At 38.7% G+C, this 18,866-nt stretch overlaps 1 protein-coding gene across 1 annotated transcript in view; it reads right to left on the bottom strand.

Annotated features, from left to right (window-relative positions):
* The window catches only part of Kiaa0825 (KIAA0825 ortholog), a 465,970-nt gene that overhangs the window by 222,283 nt on the left and 224,821 nt on the right, over positions 1-18,866 (bottom strand). The window lies entirely within an intron of this gene.

Here is an 18,866-nt window from a genome sequence, read left to right on the forward strand (position 1 = left end):
GAATATAGAAAAATCATAGGTCATTAGTATCTCTCAACATCAATGGATTCAATTCCCCAGTAAACATAAAGAGGCTAAAATAATAAATGTGAAAGCAGGATCCATCCTTCTGCTGCACACAAGAAACAAACCTCAGAAATAAAGACAGATATTACTACATAGTAAAGGTATGGAAAAACATTTTTCAAGTGAATGGATCCAATAAACAAGCCGGAGTAGCCATTCTAAAATCTAATTGAATACACATTCAACCAAAATTGATCAAAAGACACAGGGAAGGACACTTGATACTCATCAAAGAAAAACAATCTACCAAGATAATATCTCAATTCTGAATACCTATGCTCCAAAAACAAGGCCAACTACATTTGTAAAAGAAACATTGTTAAAATTTAAATTGCACATTGACCACCACATATTAATAGTGGGAGACTTCAATACCCCATTTCCATCAGTTGACAGGTCCTCAAGACAAAAATTAAACAGCAGAATAATGATATTAACAGACATGAAATAAATTGATTGGGCAGACATCTACAGAATATTTCACCAAAACACAAAAGAATATACCTTCTTCTCAACATCCCATGAATTCTTCTCCAAAATTGATCATATAGTCACTCACAAAGCAAGCCTTAACAGATTCAAGATAATTAAAAGCCTTGTGTCTTATCAGAATACCATTGATGAAAGCTGGACTTGAACAGCAATAGAAACACCAGAAAGCCTAAACACAAGTGAAAACTAAACAATTCTCTACTCAATGAGTCCCTGAATCAGGGTAGAAACAGAGAAAGAAATTAAAAACTCTCTAGAATGCAATGAAAATGAAGGCATAATATACCCACATTCACAGGACAAGGTGAAAGCAATGCTATGAGGAAAGTTCATAGCTCTAAGTGCATTCATAAAAAAAAAATTACAAAGTTCCTCATACCAGCAATTTAAAATTGTACCTGAAAGCTCTAGGGAAAAAAAGAAGCAAGCACACCCCAGGGAAGTATAAGGCAAGAGATAACCAAACTCGGTCTGAAATCAATCAATTAGCAACAAAGGAAACAATACAAAGACTAGGGAAAACCCTGAGTTGGTCCTTTGAGAAAATCAACAAGATAGATAAACTCTTAGCCAAAGTAACCGAAAGACAGAGACACAGTATCCATATAAACAAAATTATAAATGAAAAGGGAGACATAATAACAGACACTGAGGAAATTCATAGAATAATTAGGTCTTACTTCAAAAGCCTTTACTGCACAAAATTGGAAAAATCTCAATGAAATCATTGATTTTTCTGGACAGATACCAGTTGCCAAACTTAAGTCAAGATCAGGTAAACTATTTACATAGCCTCATATCCTCTAAGGAAATATCAGCTGTCATTAAAGTCTTCCAACCAAAAATTAAAAAAAAAGAATAAAAATAAATAAAAATAAAAAGCCCAGAGCCAGATAGTTTTACTACATAATTGTACCAGACTTAAAAAGAAGAGCTAATATCAATACTCCTCATACTATAGCATAAAATAGAAATGGAATAAACACTGCCAAACTCATTCTATGAAGCCAAAGTCACCCTAATACCCAAACAATACAAAGACTCAACAAAGAAAAAGAATTTCAAGCCAATTTTCCTTATGAACATGTTTGGCCTAGGGGTTGGCACTATTAGGAGATATGGTCTTGTTGGAGTAGATATGCTCTTGGAGTAGATGTGGCCTTGTTGGAGGAAGTGTGTCATTGTGGGTGTGGGCTATAAATTCCTCCTCCTAATTGCCTGGTAGCCAGTCTTTTCCTAGCACTCTTACGGTGAAGATGGTGATCCTCCTGCACCATGACTGCTTAGATGCTACCCTGCTTCCACCTTGGTGATAATGGACTGACCCTCTGAACCTGTAAGCCAGCCCCAATTAAATGGAATCCTTTATAAGATGCCTTGCTTATGGTGTCTGTTCATGGCAGTAAAATCCTGACTAAGACAGGCACAGTAGAAAACTTCTCCTGGCTTACCTGTTGTTCCTGTTCTCTCCTGCTTGTGGCAGTTCAGTTGAGGCCTTGCTGTGTCTACTAGGTCCTGTCAGCACTGCTGTGATCTGAACTGCATGGCCGGAATATCCATAAAATCTTTGCCAGTGGATTGAGCTGCCACTGCTGACCTGTGAGCTGAGCTGCTGATTTCCTGTCAATTCAGATGGGATTTACTCCAAAGAACCATTTCTAAACAGGTCTACTTCTCCTGTATCCTTCCTTTTCCACAACCTTATGGGTGGTGGGCTAGAAGAGAGGTTAAAACTTTTTAAGAAACATCATTTAAAAAAAAATCAAGTTACAGTGAGGATAATGGGGGCATTCAGGATCAGGTGTGGGAAGAGGCAGGATAAATGGCCAGATAGGCATAAGATTGAATGAAAATCTGCAAATGGAGTAGGGGTCATGGTGAGGAGCATCTTGAGGACATGCCAGATACCTGGAATAAGGGAGGCTCCCAAGAATCAAGGAGACTAACCTTACCTGAGACTCACAGCAGTGGGCATATGCAACATGAAGACCCTATCCTCTGTAGCCAGGCAGGAAACCCAGTGGAGGGATAGGAAAACCAACCCACATACCAACTTTCAACCCCAAATTTATCATGTCTACAAAAAAAGGCAGGGACAGGGGATGTAGCAGAGACTGAAGGAATTGCCAAACAATAACTGGCTCAAGTAGAGACCCGTCCCATGGGTAAGCACCAATTCTTAACATTATTAATGATACTCTGTTTTGCTTACAGACAGAAGTCCAACATGACTGTTCTCTGAGAGGTTCCACCCAGTATTCAACTGAAAGATATTCAGAGACTCACAGCCAAACAATGGATAGAGCTTGGAGACTCTTACAGAAATTTTGGGGAAGGATTTGGGGCCTAGGAAGGCATACAAACTCTACAGGAAGACCAATAGTGTAAACTGGTTTCCCATTGTGATGTTGAAGTTAGGTGAAAAAGATTGAATGGAATCTAGGAGCCAGTGAGGTTTATGTGGAGAGAACATAACCAAGGGGTACTTTACAGGACAGCAACAGGCTATAAAATAGGAATCCATCAAATGCAGTGCTAAGCACTAAGGAGATAAGCACCTAAGTAGGTTTGTTTTCATCCTATATATACAATAAAGGTTTTGAAAATGATTTTACACAATGATCCTTCAAGATATAAATGAATTAAATTGCATAAGATAGTATTTTCCATCATTACATGTTTTGGGGCATAATAGTGTTTCTTGTATGTATTAGGCATACTAAAAATATTTGTTGAATTACTGAACTTTGAACAGCATTGAAAACATGGTCACATTGTTGTCAGCTTATTCCAAAAGCTGAAGCTGCCTCCTGGTTTACACCTGCTTGGGGGCAGATCAGCCTGCCTCCTCCTCTTTCCCAACCCTGCACTGTGAACAGGGATCCCAGGAGATCTGCTGCAGTCAGGAAATAGTCTGCAAGTCTCCCAGGAGATTGGCTGCAGCTAGGGCCACAGATCCCCCAGGAGATCTGTGGAAACCCAGAGACACAGGAGGCAGGATCCACACAGTGGTACCCAGGCCAACTAACACCAGAGATAAGCAGATGGCAAGAGCCAAGCAAAAGATCATATGCAACAGAAGTGAATACACTTTGACACCATCAGAATCCAGCTCTCCTATCACAGCAAGCCATGAATAGAGCAATACACCTGAAAAGCATGATGGTAACCTAAATCCTATCTCATGAAGATAATAGAGACCTTTAAGGAGGATATAAATAACTCACTTAATGAAATACTGGAAAACACAGTTAAACAGGTAGAAGCCCCTAAAGATGAAACAAATAAATCCCTCAAAGAAATACAGAAAAACACATATAAGTGAAGAAATTGAACAAAGCAGTCAAAAACCAAAAATGGAAGTAGAAACAATAAAGAAATCACAAATAGAGGAAACCCAGGAAATGGAAACCTAGGAGCTACAGATGCAAGCATCATCAACAAAGTACAAGAGATAGAAGAGTTGCCATCCCATAGTCAAAACTCTGGCACATAATTGATCCTGTCTGAAAGAACTACAGGGATAGAAATGAAGAGGAGCCTGAGGAAAAGAAGGTCCAGTGAGCAGGATCTCAAAGTGGGATCCAGCTCAAGGGGAGGTCGCAAGGCCTGACGCTATACTGAGGTTATGGAGTGCTCACAAAAAGGGACCTATCATGACTGCATTCTGGAAGACCCAACAAGCAGCTGAAAGAGTCAGATGCAGATATTTGTACCCAATCAATGGACAGAAGCTGCTGACCCCTGTGTTGAATTAGGAAAGTCTGAAAGAAGCTGAGGAGAAGGGAGACCCTGTAACAGGACCAGCAGTCTCAATTAATCTGGACCCCCGAGATCTCTCAAACACTGGACCACCAAACAGGCAGCATATACCAGCTAATATGAGACCCCCAACACATATACAGCAGAGGACTACTTGTCTGTGTTCAATCAGAGATGATGCACCTAACCCTCAAGAGACTGGAGGTCCCAGGGAGTTTAGAGGTCAGGCTGGGTGGCGGGCAGGGACATCTGAGTGGAGACATGGGTTGGGGAAGAGATATGGAATGTGGAACAGTCAGGAGGTGGCCAAGGGGGAGGGAATAAAACCTGGAGTGTAAAAAATATAAATAAATAAATGAGAGAGAGAGAGAGAGAGAGAAAGAGAGAGAGAGAGAGAGAGAGAGAGAGAGAGAGAGAGAGAGAGAGAGAGTCAGTCAGTCAGCCTTAGCTTTTACTGTGTGAAGAACAAAACCAGAAGTCCTCCTGGAAGTCACAGTAATCGCTTTGGAAATCTTAGCTTTGTAGCTTTGTTCAAGGCTATCACATACATATTACTAAATTTCATCAAAAACTACAAACTACACATTCATTAGTAAAGTAAATGACTATAACCGTGGTGTAAGAATCTTGAGAAGCTACATGTCAATCTTCTAGTTTGTTTTCACTACTTTAGATGATGCAGGAACCTTTGTAAACTAAACAGTACACATTTTAATTGCTTAAATGTTTCAAAGAAATATAAATCCAAAAAGCCATGTAGACTAGAGTTTTAAACTTAAGAAGTGCAGAGGCAGGCAGATTTCTGAGTTTGAGGCCAGCCTGAACTACAGAGGGAGTTCCAGGACAACCAGAGCTATATAGAGAAACCCTGTCTTGAAAAAAAACAATAAAATAAAATATAAAAATAAAAAATTAAAATAAAGAAGTGCAAATAAGCATTCGGAAGAATTACTAGAAGGCATACAGAAAAGACAATACATTTTTAGGAAATAAGATAATGTCAAAATTGACTTTGTTTAAAAATCTTCAACTTATGAAATATAATATTGCAAAGAAAGTTTGGGGGGAAACTTAACATTTCAAAAATCACATCTTAAAAATAAAACAGTTGAAATTTTGCTGTGCTGGAGTGTTTGTGGATGGGATTAGTTGACAGTTCAGCCTGTCGGATGTGACTTTCACAGTCTGGTGGCAGTTTGCAGGCAAGCCATCACACCTGTGACTCTGTGGTTGATTAATGAGTCTTTCAGCTCATTGCTACCATCTGAGAAGGGGCTACGGCCTTTCTGAGCTTCACTGGTTTATCCCCTTAAACTGCAGTCCTGCCAGGGTATCTTCCATAAGAAAATCACACCTGGTTAAAGCTAATGAAAACCTCAATATGTCATTTTCCAGACAAGTCAAAAAGCATGTAAAACTAGACAAAAGATATATTCAAGTAACATGAATGTGGTTTTGTCATTACTTGCCAATCTAAAGACTAACACAAAAAGAGCTCTCCTTAATGACATATTTCATAATGTTAACTTTTAGAGTGATTATTCTAGAGTTTCTGCACTATAAGGGGACTTCTTAAATGTTATCTCTTTTGCTATACACATATTTCCAAAAGAAGTGTTCTGATCCACTAGGAGATACTCACTTAGCCCTAAATTTCTATAAATTATTAATGCAAAAGGAGACTCAGTCTGGTTTAAAACCCTTCCCCTCCGTGGTCCACAGGGAATTCAGGTGACATTCTTGGAACTCGCACTAGAGCAGAAGGCAGCTTCCTTCCCCCAAGTCTTGCCTTAGAGCCTTAAAAGAGGTTAAATATGAGCACTTCCCTTCTTATTGTCTTAGAAGGAAGTGTGAAGAAGAAAATGTGAGAGGAGACACAGACGAAACTGAGAAGATAATCACAGAGAAAGCAAAAACAGCCTGATCAGGAGAGAACCAGGGTACGGCCAGTCTCAGAAGACAGAGAGGACAGGGGCCTTGGTTCAAAAGTAAACACCAGAGATTCATTCTACAAAGCACCTTTGTAGCTTCAAAACACTAGCAATGTGCATGAATGCTAAAATTCATTTTTAAGGTAACCATTTATTATGTTTTCTATACTAAAGACCAGCAGTTTCGTTTCACTGTGGAGAGGGAAATCTGTATTTACATGACTGACAGAGATATGTACAATGCAAAGTACTATCAACAACAGCCTAAGGCTGATAATCTAACAATTTCCATTTTCTGAGCCATGATATTAACAAACCTCTTGTGTCATCGTAATCCTATTGGCAATCCTTCCAGCCCCAGAGCTGGAAGAGAATCTGCGAGATACACTCTTGAATTTCTCAGTGCTCTCCTCTCCTCGTCCCACTCCCTGGAATCGAAATTGACTGAATACAGACCAAGTAGTATTGGTAGACGTGTCCCTCCGCTCTCCAAGCAGACATTCTTTATCACGTCAGAGTATAATAAAAATTCTTTATATTCATCATAATCATTCCTTTTTTCCCAGTTTCTTATTTGAGGTCTAAACTAAGAATTATGAAAGAAAAATGTAGTAATTCATAAATATAGGTTTGCAATTCCATTTTTTGGACAGGTTTGAGAACAGATTTTTGCCTACTAAAATTTATTCAGGAACTTAACTGGACAATATAAACAAGGGTTATAAGGACTCACAACTCTTTCCAGATTATTCTAAGGTCCCATTGGCTACCTACTCTTGGTCTATATAATGATCTTCATGTTTACTTCGATGACCTCAAAGAATAAAACATTAACTCATGACATCAAAAAGTGGTACTTCAAGCTGGACAATAAAGCCATGAGTTTCTAAATTTCGATCTATTACTGTGGCTCATGGCTTAGGGCCCCAGTTACCTGGGGCTTGAGCTATAAATCTCACAGCTCTGATTCCAAGAAGTTCATCAAGAGAAATATTTTCTAGCCATAACATGAGAAGGTTTAAGATTTCTTTCCACTCAAAAAAAAAAAAAAACCAATTTAAAAGAACTTCCAAGACCACAGAATGCTGTTAAACAACAATTAGGGTGATTCCTTGATTACATTCACTGAAGATGCAAATGTTTTCTTTTCTGGTTGACACACAAACATACTATCTTCTACTCCTATCTGTGGCAGACATTACTAATTAATCACAGCATTTGTGAAAAATCACTATCATAACTATCATAACTCCAAATTCCTTTCTATTTGGGAATGGAAGGCATAAAGGTTCTCTTTAAAGAGATTCAAAAGGATACTGAGTAACTGGCGAAGTGTTATTCTCTGTTACCAGAACAAGGACATCATGGTTCACAGCACAGATGGAAACACACCACAAAGGGATTTCCAACTAAACGGTTTTTTTCTATTATAAGGAGAGGAGACCAGATATGCTTTAAGTGGTATTTTTCGGAGTAGGTTAATACACTTGAACTCTGGCTTTGGCTTAACAAATACAGTGTTTGCTTAGGGTACATGAATATATGAGACTTTCACAGCGGAATTTTGGTTCATAGACTATGGTACAAATCCAGACCCTTCCCCAAACCATATCCTGTTAAGAGGTTGGGTCATCTTCCAACAATGAGGCAACCAAAAAAAAAAAAAAAACTTGCATATATACTTGGAATAAATTGTTATAGCCAGGATCTAAAGTGCCCCAAAGGCCTATAAGGTTTGCATTGTAAACACCCAGCAAAGAGGGCTATTGAAAGGTGATGGGGTGCTTTGAGGTCATTGGAATGTTCCTTCAAAGAGAATTGTGAAACCTACTGTGAGCTAAAACAAGCCTTTTCTCATTTTAAGTTGATTATCTCATGTACTTTGTTATAATAACAAAAGATTTGGTAACACATAATCCAAATGGCTTCTAGATGAAATATTTTTCCATAAAAGCTAAAAGGAGAACGAAAAAGTGATCATTTAAACATACTCAAGCCTTTTAAAACTTTTAAGTTCTTTATACTTTAAAATAATTAAATTTGAATTTCATAATGATCCAACTGGGATAAGAGTCAATGCTTTTTGAGGGCAGGACTCCCATCTCCTGCAGTCCTCGATAACATCTTTCATGATAAATCCTGCACCAAAGTTCACATTAGTTACACCATCTGCTGCCTCTGGGGAGAGAAGCCACACATTTGTACGTATGGCAACCCTCCACCACAGCACAATGACGACAATGAAGAACATCGACAAACTGAGCAGTTCAGGAAAATTGCATTTCCAAATTGTGTGCTGTTTTCCTTTTAAAGAAGTAAAATTATTAAATAAAATCTGTGAGAGGAAACAAATATTCTTCCTTGTAGCAAAATTAGGGATGCTTTTACTTTGTAAAATAACATTATTTTCAATGAGTGCATAAGTCTAATAAGCATTTCATAATTGTTATGAAGGAGCATCTATACGTGTGTGTGTGTGTATATATATATATATATATATATATATATATATATATATGCTGAAACACAGCTTTAGCTTTAAAATCTTTGCTAGATTTAGCTAAAAGTTAAAATGGAACAACTAATCAGCAAACAATTTTCCCTCATTTCATCTTCAGATATCCACTGGTAACTATAAATTGAATGTATGGTCACCTGAGAAGAGTCAGTTTGGAGCAGAATCCTGAACGTGCTGACTATTGGAGACACAGACCCGCCTCTCTTGGGCATTCCCACTTATGCACTAAATAGCAGACTGTGCCACTCCAGAACAGACTGTAAGAACAGAATGACAAAGAGCAAGACAAATCAGGTACACTTTTCCTACCTTACCAATGCAGCTATTAAACTAGCACATCTTGACACAAGAGTCATTAATCACATGACAAAAATGTCCTTAGGATCGTGCATCCACTTGAAGCTGTGCAAAATGAGGCAGGTTGGATTTTAGTAGCAGACTCCAAGGCCACTTGATCTATGCAGTGCAGGGCCCTGCAACTGTGTTACTCTCGTCCAACAAGCTACAGGCTCATATCAGGTCAAGATTTTGAAAGAAGGAGTCACACTCTTTCAACATTCTTCAGTAAAAGACCTGAGAGGACTATGCCCCACATCTTTACCGTCCTCCTTCCTGAACGCAGTCTGAAACTCTGTCCCAAGCAGCAGTACACACCCACTTATCTCTTTGTTGTGAATAGAACTAACTCAGCAGTCAGAATGTAGTGAAGAAAACCCTGCTTTGCTAAAATGGCATTTATGCCATGGTCCACCTGTATCACACAGCTTCCTGTCACTACAACCTGAGATAGGCAACTTAATAACATAAAGGGATTATTATCCATCCTCAATTCAGAGATTTCAGTTGTTGGTTAGGTGCCTGTGGTGAAACAAGACATTGTGCAAGGGAATAAATAGTATGGAAAAGCTTCTTAGTTCATGGTAATATGGAAGCAGAAGGGGCTGGGTTCTAAGTGTACCTTTGCAGAGCAATTCCTTCTGCTAGGCCCTGCTTCCCATCAGCTCCACTACTGTCCAAGGAGCACATGCTGGAGAGCTAGCTTCCAACACATGAGCCTTTCAGGGACATTTTGGGTGCAAACCATAGCACCAATATTCCCACGCTTTGATGTCATGTGTGCTGAACTCTGATCACAATGCCTCCGACTTAGGCTGTATTGTACTCTCCCATCTCTGACACAGTACACCTGAGAGAGACAATATAAAGGAGAAAGGATTCATTGTGGGTCCTCTGTTCTTATTATGGTAGCGGAGTTCATCAAAGCAGAAGTATGTGGCTGAAACCTCCTATCCTGACAGAAATGACAGAAATTTCTGGTTACTACCAAAAGCAGGTACCCTGCGCCCCTCCCCCAAGCCCCCACAAGCTTGACCCTTAGTTGTCTCCATCTGCTTACTACATCCCATGTCCCAAACATTCCAGAACCCTCTAAAATACTACAATTTGCTGATGTGAACCTACGTACAACATTTGTTGTCAAATATAAGGTGTACTGATAACAGTTTATTCGACATTTTCTGACGTTCTCTCTACTATTTGAATCGTCCCTCTACTATAACCTTCTGTTGCAGTTCTATAGAAACTTGGTGAACCCTTGTGATAGCTATCTCCATTGCTTTGGTTTATAAGATATTTACCTACATCTGACTCTGAGGTCTATGAGAGCAGGAGCTGTTGATTTTTCTGTTTGTCTGCTGTGCACAGTGACTGTCTGATGAATACACAAATAAGCAGCCCCACATCCCCTCACCCAGTGTCTTCCCTGCTGCACTGAAGAGCAGGACAGAACTTTTTAAAGCAGCCTGGTATATTTTTGTGGGTTATATCGTACTCTTCTCATGTCTGTCAGAAAACATTTTCCCTGAACAATAAAATACCAAGCATCTAGACTCCTTTATCCAAACTTACTTGTAGGGAATGCTAAGTCTTCACAAGCCTTTACAGTTTGACATGTTGACACGGACAAGTAGCTCTTCATCTCTGGATTTGGGTTGAAGCTGATATAAACAGCAAAGGCATAATACTGAGAAGAAAGCCTTCTGGACATGTGGGTGGTAAACAGCAGAGCCTTTTCCCAGTTCCTGGTGCCATTACACATCTGGCCAGAATGCCAGACCTCAGGATTCTTACTGTTACTAGGTTTAACTCATTAGCCCTGAGTGGTCATTTTATAAAAATGGATTCTCAAGCTTCCCAATAGCAGGAAACTAAAAGCCTTTCTTTGTAGCTATAGAAAGGCTTTGTAGAAAAAATGAATATTATATGTTTTTATATATTATGTAAATCTCAACATTTGTCCTTTTTCTCACTTAAAAGAGAAAATATTTAGAAATGGACTCCTAGGTATGTTAGGGTAGGAATGGCACTTACAGAAAGAGGAGGTAATACAGTTCTTTTAAGCATCATACTCATGGTGAGCCTTGAAAGTACCACAGTATACTTGGAAAATCATCAATATGTCATATACAAAGGAGATGAACAGTATTATTAATAGTTGCTCATATTTGCTATAATTTTTACTTATATTTATGATATATAATTTTATCTCAAAATTATATCATAAGGAAATATCTTCAAAGGTATCACATGATCTAGAATAAAGTTTTGCATCAAAATAAATATATGAAAAGTATTTGTTCCCTCAGGTGGCATCACAAGGTATGTTCTAAAAGGAAGCAATCCCCGTACAACACATTTAGGCTAGAACCTGAACATGGACCTAATGGCTTCATTTTCTTAAGAACATGCTTTATGGTGCCAGTCACAAGCAGGAGGCACTGGAGATGGCCTCACCCCAGGGATGACAGGTGTCAAATGTATTAGTGATGCCACAAGATGACAAATGTCAAAGATTATCATGGATCACTTCATTTGTGGATGCCCTGGGATTTTGGACAATGGAGGTGCTGAGATTTCTGGATACAGGAGAAAGACTTAATGATGATCATGGGTTAATCCTAGATGAGCAGAACTGAGAGACGGCGAGAGGTCAGTTGAGCGAAGCAGAGGGCTTCTTTTGTTTTGTTTTTTCTTTCCTTTCCCTTTTCCTTTCCTTTCCTTTTTCCTTTCCTTTCCTCTCCTCTCCTCCCCTCCCGTCCCCTCCCCTCCCCTCTCCTCCCCTCCTTTCCTTTCCTTTCCTTTCCTTTTCATCTACACAGAGTTCTCAATTGCAGATTTGAGGAAGTGCTCAACTCCCCAAGAGTCCTTCATTCTGTTCACTGTATGAGCCCCTCCCCCATCAGTGGCCTCCACTCTCTCTCAGTATACCATGAGTCGACTTGTAACTGAGGGAGAGTGAGCACCCTGCCATGGTTATAACATACTGTGTAAGGATGGCTAAAAAAAGAACAAAAATTAGCTTTTAGAAGAGCATGGAGAAGAGGGGAAATGAGTGGATAATATGAATTAAATTCCATGTGTTTCACTACAAGGAGCCAATATTATAATTTTTAGTTGACAAATTTGTAAAACAGAAATGTGGAATATCCCTTAGATGGCTTATAATCCCAAATTAATAAAGCCAAATGTTTCATGCATTTACAAGTGGAAAGAATTTTATGTGATTGAAGAGCCAGAGAGAGGTATTTTATATTCTATATTTGATCAATTTTATCATTTGAAATAACATATGTATATATTTTATATTTTAGAACAAAATAAATTTCAACATTGACATAAATATTCAGAGTACTAAATTACCTTGATTTTGAAAGGCTTTCTCGAAGACTTCATTGTATGAGCAAAGAGAACACATTTAGAAATGGACCCCTAGGTATATAAGGGTGGGAACGGCACTTACATAAAGAGGAGGTAATACAGTTCTAAGCATCGTACTCATGGTAAGCCTTAAAGTACCACAGTATACTTGGAAAATCATCAATATGTTATATACAAAGGAGAGGAACAGTATTACTAATAGTTGTTCATATTTGCTATAGTTTTTAATTATATTTATGAGATATAATTTTATCTCAAATTACATCATAGGAAAATATCTTCAAAGGTATCACATCCTCATTTTATGTTGCTAGCAACATAAAGAAAGTGTGATTGATGATTAATATGCCTTCAAGCTGTCCGCAATATTTTCATTTTCACTCAGACTGAATCAATGGGCCTACTCCCGATAGAACCTGTGTTAAATCTTTTTACAGGAGACTATGACAGAGGCTTTGGAGTCAGAATAGTATTTGACAGGGGAAATACTTAAAGAGTAGCCATTGAAAAGAGAGTGTGCAAGCAAGTTTTAAATAGCTTTTGATCCATTCAAGAACCCCAAAGTACCAGTATGTGAATGCATAATTAGGTAGGTGAAAATTTATTACAAAGTAAATTTTGGTTCAATCTGACAAGCAAAAATTCTCCCAAGGCTGCTTTTGAGAAAATTATTATGCCTTCCTTTCATCAAAATGTTGCCAATTCAGCATTCCTGTCAATAGCATTTAACGTATTTATTTAGGTTGTCTATTTTCTCAGTCAAGGAATGGAGGCCTTGTGTAAATTGCATCCTTGTTAACTTACATAATTCAGTTATTTAATCTTGCCATATATAAGAACCTGTTTTCCATATCCACTATGTCCTCCTACCTCAGAGTCCTTAATGACCTTTAATAGTTGTACGTTCCTATTACTGTATCAAGACACTGGCGATCTTCTCAAATCCCTAGTGAACGTCCAGTCCCAGCCCTGAAGCCAGTCCAGTCCATGTCCATTCTCTTTCAATGTTTCAACAGAGAGGTCTCTCATTCTCAAAAGAATTATAGATAACAAAAACAAAATTGGACTTTTAGTAAGAACTATGGAAAATTAGTAAATAACTTGAGTCTTATTACATTAGTTATCACGTGTGTTGGTAACACTATAAGACCCATCTTGTAAAACTAGAGTACTGTGTTGCTTTATGATGGGGGAGCATTCTGAGAAATGTGTCATTAGGCATTTTGTAATTGTCCTAAGATCACAGAGTACACAAGCTAAGAAGACTTCACTGTTGGTGGTATAGTCATATCTCATAAGAATCCACCATATAAGTGGTCCTGGGCCAACTGAAATGTTCTTCCGTCCATCAGGGTTTCTGTATGTTCCCTAGAAAATTGTTACTTTATTTCAAATAAATTTCTTGACCCCAGTAGATGTTTGAGAATGTGTTGGCTAAAGCAGAGCTCTATAGAACCATTAGACAAAAGTAGTCACAAACATGAATTGAAATCAGAATCTTATCCCATTATTTAGAGTTCTGTGACTCTGTGACTTGCCTTTATTACTAGTAAAATAATAATGTCATTGATGTATAAGTTTACTATAGGATTATAGTTAACACATGTTTGTGAAACAAGTTCAGTTTTTCAAGCCATAGTCACTGCATTGTCTTCACTATCACAAATATTGATGCAAGAAGTATACAGCTCAAAAGAAGAAAGAAAGAAGAGGAAAAGGAGATAACAGGAGAGGAAAAGAGAAGAGAGGAAAGGAGAGGAGAGAGGAGAGGGGAGGGAAGAGGACGGGAAAGGAGAGGAGAGGGGAGGAGAGGGGAGGAGAGGGGAGGGGAGGAGAGGAGAGGGGAGGAGAAGGGAGAAGAGGAAAGGAGAGGGGAGGAGGGGAGGGAGAAGGGAGGAGAAGGGAGGGGAGGAAAGGAGAGGGGAGGAGAGGAGAAGAGCAGAGAGGGGAGGGGAGAGGACAGGAAAGGAGAGGAGAGGGGAGAAGAGGGGAGGGGAGGAGAAGAGAGGGGAGGAGAGGGGAGAGGAGGAGAGGAGAGGCGAGGAGAGAAGGGAGAAGGAAGGAGAAGGGAGGGAAGTAAAGGAGAGGGGAGGAGAGGAGAGGGAAGGGGAGAAGGGATAAGGAAGGAGAAGGGAGGGAAGTAAAGGAGAGGGGAGGAGAGGAGAGGGAAGGGGAGAAGCAGAGCAGAACTGACCCGGAGTAGGAAGTACTGCATAAATCACCAGACAGAAGTAAGGATTGCTCCATTTGAGGACCTGCTGCCATTTAATATCTGTGGCCTTGGCCATGATATTTAATGCTTTGCAATGTCCTTCATACCTGTCTTTCATTACATGTTACAATAAAAGTCAAGGTATAATTTTGTGAGAATGTTTTATATACTACAAAGAACCGACATACATATTTCTCACAAGAGTGTATTCATGAGTCTGTTTTGTTAGTGTACCTTCAGCTCCAGAGTTAAATTTATTCATCCTAAGTTTATATATGGGAATCTCTTTGAAAACACCATGATGCTGTAGGAATTCTGGATTGGAGCATAGTTTTCTGTCTAAGAAAACAAAACAAGGCGAGAATAACTGAGGCTGAACCCTTTTGGTGGAAGTGAGGGAAATTGGTCCTCTGTGGAGTGGAAACATGACAAAACAAACAAACAAACAAACAGAACAGAACAACAACAACAAAAAAAACCAGAATCAGACAGCAGCAAATAGCTAAACAGTAAATCTGAAAGCCATGGTATAGGTAATGCGTGCAGGAACTGGTAGATGTATATTCAAAGATCTGCAGCTCCTCTTTCCTTAATCCACTTCTCCATAAGCATGCAGCTTGCTGCTCTGCCAGCAATTTACTGCTTTAAGCCACCATAAACATTGCATTAACAGCAATGGTGCCTACTAATGGCCACTTGGGAGTGCAGGCTGTGCAATTTGAGGCCGGAGACAATAATTCCTGCTCTCTATCCATGGTAGGGCACACACTATCATTTGATACAGGGTAAAGTCTCTTAATATTATTAAAGGCAAGCAAATCCACAGATCAACTGCTCCTTTTCCACACATTTTCTAATCTTGCTTTCCTCTCAGACTCATGGTTATTGTCCACCTGGAAAAGCCCCAAAGTGCTAGCCAGAAATCTGCCACTACCACCCCTTCGGCTGTTCCTGCCATCATATTTAATTGTGTTTGCTCAACTTGAAGCCAAACTCATATGCAGTATATTTAGACAGTTAAAATAGCACAGCACTCTACTATTCACAGACATTTTTCAACACAATTCTTGGGAACTCATCTGAGAAAATAAGGTAAAGAGAGAGAAGCAACATGGATCTGTCCCACAGACATGGCAAACAATATCACATGGCAAACTGGAGCTTTGCCACAGAGGGAGGAACACAGCCTTCCATGTCCGCTCCAGAAATGCAGTCACTGCCTCCACTCTGTGCACCAAATTTATTGTAAAGAGAGAGGATGAAGGTAGAATTGGAATAGTAAGGAGCAGACATAAGAACTTTTATTATTTCAAAAGATCAGTGTAGAGTTATAGTGCTTACTCTTCGAGAGCACTAAAGGGAAATGTGTAGAACTGACCTATGTGCTGGGTCTCTGAATCTCCAAGTTTCTGTAATGTCAAACATGTTAAGATACGTATATCATTGATACACATTCAGGATGTATGTGTATCAATGATATACATAATCTCGTAAGATAAATCTCGATAGATACATAAATCTCGTAAGATTTCTGATACTTCTGTTTTTTCAAATGCCTCAGAAAATAAATCACTAATAATTCATTTGCAAAGTCTAGACTAGATACTGTTGGCAGCTATCTCCACCTTGAAGTTTATCCCTCATAGGTTTAGTGATATCTAACAGACACAGACCCTTTCACTCAAATGTTGAAAGACTTATGAATCTCAGAGAATGAATAAGCAGGCTTTGTTGTTGACAGGGTAGTGACTTAAAGTGGGCCAATTAATCAAAAATAAAGACAAGCTTCCTGTTCTTTTAATCTCAGCCAAATTTCACATAATAAAAATAATAAAGATAAAGCAGACATTTCAAGCAGAAAAATTAGAATGAAACTGACTTCTATCAAAAGTTTGAAAGTGTGGAGGAAAAATATACAATGGTATCTTTTTTCATTGAATATCATCTAACAGAGAACATTTCGTATACCTACATGGCCATTTATATAGAATCACATTTAGGGACATCCCACCCTGTGCTCACCTGTCAGGAGCCAACTTTTTCCTGTCTATTCCTTGTCCTCATTTATTAATTAATATTTTAGCGAGTGCTACTTGGAGCCCACTATGTGCCAGGACTGTCCCAGGCATTGCTCTTACTGTTAAAACAAGGCAGCTGTGGTGCTAATCTTATACCGCTTATACTTTATTGTAAAGCATAAGATTAAAATAATTAAATAAAAATTTAGATTTCAGATTATAATGAGCTAAACCTCACAGAGAGCAGAATGTAGGGTGACACATGTGGTCCTTTAAAGTGGGTAGTAAGGAAAGCAGAGTCACTGACAGAAGGTAATATTTGCCTCAGACAGCATGGTGGTGGTCTTGTAAACTGCTGAGGAAACTTACTATGTCAAATAATATAGAGAGAGCATCCCAGGTACGTGAGGAATGCAACCTACAGAGTATTGTGGATTAGAGAGAGCATCTTACATGTGAGGGTACTGATGGAACACAGGGCACATCCCTGACAAGGACTGAGGGGGGCACTTTAAGCCTTATTCTGCCTTTGGCATCAGTACAGAACCAGCCTGTACAATGAAAGCCAAAATTATTCTAGATATAGGCGTGTCTGGCACCCATATTTTTCTTGAATACCTTCAAACTACCTCCTAAGTATTCAACTTGGACTACTTATCTCAGAATGTCCTCTTGGTTCTTGATGCTTTCTCCTTGGTTGTCCTAGTAGCTGTTTTGTCTAGCCTCAACTATTGATTTAGGCCTAGAATTACCATAAACTTGGTCTGGAGTCTACAACTATTTTTTTTATTTCTGTAAGTATAAATTTATTTAATTTAGAAGCAAATAAAACATAGGGTCTTATACATTACAAGAGTAGTCACCATCTCCCTAGTGTTCTAACTTGACTGAAGTGTCACTGGACACCTTCCTGCATCCTTGCTTACAAATATTTTAACACTTTTGGCATATAAACTCCATGGAGTAGTTAAATAATTTCATTCTATCTGTATGGAAATCTCTAGACAAAAATGAGCTCCTGGGAGCCCAGGAGCCCTGCTTTCTCATGCTTGTCTGTTAGGTCACAAGAGAGCTTAGAAAGGAATCATGTGAGTGCAGTGTTTCTAAACATTGTTTATATTTGTATATTGACTTCAGTGTGCTCCATAGCATTATGTCTGTAGACAACAGTCACAGTCTCATTTATGCACATAAGGCACAATCAGTACAATGTTATTTCCAAGAAAAGGAGCAGAAAAAGAGTTAGTTGTTCATGTCGTTGGTGACTTGGCAAGGACCGAGCATACACAGCTAAGCTGCTCTGTACTCCTCGCTTTGGCCTTGCCTAGCACTAAGGAGATCCTGAAAGCAGGGACTCCATGCAGACACTGGATGGGGTGCATAGCCCGCATACCAGGGGTCCTTGTTCTGCAGTCTCACTTTCCAAGATGTACCTTTCAGATAATCAACACTATTGAAAAACTCAAAACACTTTTTAAAAGTCAACATTTTCAGATAGGTCAAAAGAGAGAGTGCTTCAGAGTTTTAGGGAAAATAACATAAACCAATTCCTTACTACCTCATTATCAATCCAAACTCATAAATAAGATTAAAATAGCTGAAGTGAATGCTGATACTATTCTAGGAGTCTCTCACCATCGTGGGGTGAATCAATTAGGCTCATTGTTGTGGTGGTATCTCATAGTTTTCAGTAGAATGCTTTTCATAGTCTTTAAAAATCCAAGGTTCTCACTAACATGAGAGTCTAGCTGCTTTTATTAAATATTCCTAAGTCGTTTTCAAGGGTACTGTTCTGACCTATTATTCCATAGTAAATCTGCAGGGTTCTCCCTCCTATTCCCTCTTGTACATATCTCAGGGAAATAGACTTTAATATCTAGTGATGTAACTGATATATATTATTAAAAATATACATATTAATCACAGATAACAATACAAAATTTCAGCTAAAACAAATTTCTTAGGCTTGGATAAGTTTTGAAGGATGTACTGAACTTAGAGTACCATTTAGTTGATTAGAAACAGAAATTCCTAACTGAGGAAAAATTAGGAAATTATAATGGTTAATCTGCATAAACTCAAAACTTTCCAAATAGCAGTAGGCAAAAGTGTGTCTTTGCAAAAGTGTCTTTCCAAGTAAAAATGTAATG

The sequence above is a fragment of the Apodemus sylvaticus genome, chromosome 16, assembly GCF_947179515.1.
Source record: "Apodemus sylvaticus chromosome 16, mApoSyl1.1, whole genome shotgun sequence".
Taxonomy (NCBI): domain Eukaryota; kingdom Metazoa; phylum Chordata; class Mammalia; order Rodentia; family Muridae; genus Apodemus; species Apodemus sylvaticus.